Genomic DNA, 4140 nt, shown 5'->3' on the forward strand with positions numbered 1-4140 from the left:
CATACTCTTATTTTTCTGTGTTCATACAGCACGCTGTTAACAGATGGTAAACATAAAAGTATATAAAAGTGAATTTCAAAAATACATAAAAGAAAAAGGGTTTGGTTACCTTTAATAAGTGCTTTAAAAGTGTAACACAGCAGAACACCACACTGGATGCCACTTCTTTTATTGTGTTTTTTTAATAATTAATTTTGATTATGTAGTAGTAGTAAAAGTAGTAATGGCAGAAATTAGTTGGGTGCCAGGCAAAAGCATGTGCTAGTTTACTGATATTGATATTTTGGTAAATTCAGCTGTTTTCTGTTTGAAGGAAGCTGACATTTTTCCAGTGATGTATGATCCTGACAGAAGGTTCTTCCACAGTACGATGGGTTTAAAAAAAAAAAAAAAATCCTGTCCCTTCTGGCAGGTTTTTGCAATCAGAATTATAACAAAAGGATAGAGCACAGATAGAAAAGCACAATGTATCACAAACTGATGCACCTGTAAGAAAAAACAAAGGAAAAAAACAGTTCATTCAGTATATGAGGACATACATTGATGTATGTAAGATGCAGAGATTTTTGTAGTCTCTTATGTTATGTAGTGCAGTTTCTGATATTAAAATCAATTTTAACTGTAAGTTCTTAAGAGACTATGAGCTGTCAGTGCCACACACACAGTGCTCAGGAGTCAATTCTGAAAATTGGTAAAATGTTTAAAATGTAAAATGTTTATATATATATAGTCAAGCCCATAATTATTCATACCCCTGGCAAATTTTGACTTAAAGTTACTTTTATTCAACCAGCAAGTTCTTTTTTGACTGGAAATGACACAGGTGTCTCCCAAAAGATAATAAAACGATGTACAAGAGGCATCATTGTGGAAAAAAAATATTTCTCAGCTTTTATTTACATTTGATCAAAAAGTATCATGTCTAGAATTATTCATACCCTTCACAAACTGTCACAGTCTCTGGGAAAGTCCAAAGTTCTATACCATTCCAAATAGTCCAAGCTGTTCTAAAGCATCCTAATTACCCTGATGAATTGGGAACAGCTGTTTTAATCAACTCAACAGGTGAAAAACAGCAGCTCTCTGCAGGTGGTTTGTGGACAGTCATGGCTAAGACAAAGGAACTCAGTGAGGACCTGCGGCTGCGCACAAGTCAGGAAAGGGCTAAGGCCATATCCAAATGTTTTCAAGTTCCAGTGGCTACAGTGCAAAGTATTATTAAAAAATACAAGATGTTCCGCACTGTGGAAAATCTCAGAGGACGTTGTCGGAAGCCAAAAGTGACACCTGTGCTGGCCAGGAGGATAGTGAGAGAGGTGAAAAAGAATCCAAGGATCACCACCAAGGCCATTCTGGTGAATCTGGGCTCTGCTGGTGGCAATGTCTCAAGGCAGACAGTCCAACGGACACTGCACACTGCTGGGTTCTGTCAGGAAATCAATATCCTTAGTATCCTTATTTTCCTATTATATTGTTTTATGTACTTTAATAATGAAGGCTTGTAGAGCAAGGCCACCTTTGACTCACAAACTAAGTGCTCAGCCACACTGAAAAACAGGAAGTTTTAGTGCACAGGCATATTAATAGATAAGACACAGAAAAGAGGAACTTTCCATATAAGCAATGTTTGAGACTGTGTGACGTGTAAAGTACCAAAAATAACACCTATATGAGACACAGTTTATGATTCTAATGTTAGAGCTCTTGCAACTGGCGTTTGGGCTGTGCAGGGGTCTCTCTCTTCCGGAAGATGATTGAATAAAAAGAAATATAAATGTTTTAACACACTATGAGTCGGTTTTCTCTGTTCTATCATGGGGACAAAAGGATCGGGGTTTAATAGTTCCATGGACGCAGACCAAGGAGGACGCCACTTCTCCAGATAAGGCACGCAAAAGCTCGTTGGCCTTTGCAAATGCTCATCTGGACAAAGAAGAAGATTTCTGGTCTTCAGTGTTATGGTCAGATGAAAAAAATTGAATTGTTTTGTCACAATAATGTTGCCTTCATTTGGCGCAAGAAAGGAGAAGCCTTCAACCCAAAGAACACCATCCCCACTGTCAAACATGGTGGTGGGAACCTAATGCTTTGGGGGTATTTTTCAGCCAATGGACCAGGGAACCTAATCACAGTAAATGGCACCATGAAAAAAAGAGCAATACATGAAGATTCTCAACAACAACATCAGGCAGTCTGCAGAAAAACTTGGCCTTGGGCACCAGTGGATATTTCAGCACAACAATGACCCAAAACATACAGCACAAGTGGTGAAGAAATGGTTAGCAGACACCAACATTAACGTTTTGCAGTGGCCTAGCCAGAGTCCTGACTTGAATCCAATTGAGAATCTGTGGAGGGAGCTAAAGATCAGGGTGATGGCAAGAAGACCCCCCCAACCTGAAAGATTTGGAGCTCATTGCTAAAGATGAATGGGCAAAAATCGCTGTCGAGACATGCAAAAAGCTGGTCTGCAATTATAGGAATCATTTGATTGCTGTAATAGCCAATAAAGGCTTTTCTATTGATTATTGAGAAGGGTATGAATAATTCTGGACATGATACTTTTTGCTAAAATATAAATAAAAGCTGAGAAATATTTTTTTCCACAATGATGCCTCTTGTACATCGTCTTATTATCTTTGGGGAGACACCTGTGTCATTTCCAGTCAAAAAAGAACTTGCTGGTTGAATAAAAGTAACTTTAAGTCAAAATTTGCCAGGGGTATGAATAATTATGGGCTTGACTGTGTGTGTGTGTGTGTGTGTGTGTGTGTGTGTGTGTGTGTGTGTGTGTATGAAACTGTACATATGTGTGGGGGGTAATTTCCGAACTGGACTGATGTTATTTCCTAGGCCCACCTGCAGTCTGGAGAATCATTTGTTTCTATGAAGGATTTTCACTCACTCTTTGAAGGAATATCAAAGTCTTGGCCCTTTAACAGAGATGTGTTACAGCGCCATCTGGTGGCTGACTTTCATTGGATTTTTTTTTCTTTTAATTTAGCTTGAGACAGGTGCATAGTTGCTGATTGCTCTTGAGGGGATTTGTGTCTCTGATATATCTGGGGAAGTTAAAAGATAATGAGTTTTCTTGATCGCCTCCATCAATAGCAAAGAGCAAAGTACATACTGTAATCTTGCATGTAGTGTTTTCAATTTTCAGTGCCAGGTCTATCCATTATGGGGTCCAGCAGAGCATTAAAGTCACCTATTGTCATTTTTGAGCTATAAATATACTTGTAAGTGATTCTTTGGCATGATTTATTTCATCTTCTGGTTATTATCTTTTATTCATTTTTGCTGCCTGCCTGTCTCCAGTCCTTCATTCATTTAATTTTCATTCCTTGTGCTGTTTTATATGTGAATGGTTGTCTGTCTCTCTGTGAAACCTTGCTTCACGAATTTGCGTGTCATCCTTGCGCAGGGGCCATGCTAATCTTCTCTGTATCGTTCCAATTTTAGTATATGTGCTACCGAAGTAAGCCTCACCCTATCATTTGACCTATTGAGGTCCCCTGAGGCAAGATGTGAGTGGGGGTTGAGACGCCTGGGATGGGATGTCAAGATTGCATTGTAGGTGGCAGACAGTTGGTGTCGTAAGCCACCCCCTCTAACGACCGTTCACAGTGGACATAGACGGCCTCTTTCACTCCTCTTTCACTCCTCTTTCAAACCATCTGTCTTCTCATTCCAAAATGTGAACACTGGCATCCTAGAAACAGTGACTTTTATCTTGTACTGTACAAAGACATCCAGTCATCACAAAAACGCACTTATGTGAGTGGAGAGTTCTGCAGATAACCTACTAACAATGCACTGATCTACGAAGAAAGATGCAGTCAGTTCATTCCAATAACAATCATTCCAGCAAGAGCAGCACAAATATTAGGTCATAGCAAACGGCTTCGATGCAGGTATCCCATCAATCTACTTACCAAATAGCACAAGTTTTATGTTCCTCTCTGGGAACAGTTGAGGGATCTGAAGGAGAATCGATGTGTTTTTTTAAAATGTTTTTGCAGCTGTTCTCTATACAAAACTGAGAGGGACTCATCCTCCCTTAATACAAATTGTGCCAAGGTGTGATGTCGCAATCTGAAAACAGCTGACCTATCTGGCATAAGGAAGAAAAAACACAGC

The 4140-nt window shown here is 39.3% G+C and overlaps 1 pseudogene; it reads right to left on the minus strand.

Moving 5' to 3' along the window:
• Window positions 1-3384: 3384 nt before the first annotated feature.
• Window positions 3385-3484, minus strand: LOC112848092 (uncharacterized; annotated as a pseudogene).
• Window positions 3485-4140: the final 656 nt, after the last annotated feature.

Source organism: Oreochromis niloticus, linkage group LG10 (assembly GCF_001858045.2).
Source record: "Oreochromis niloticus isolate F11D_XX linkage group LG10, O_niloticus_UMD_NMBU, whole genome shotgun sequence".
Lineage (NCBI taxonomy): Eukaryota > Metazoa > Chordata > Actinopteri > Cichliformes > Cichlidae > Oreochromis > Oreochromis niloticus.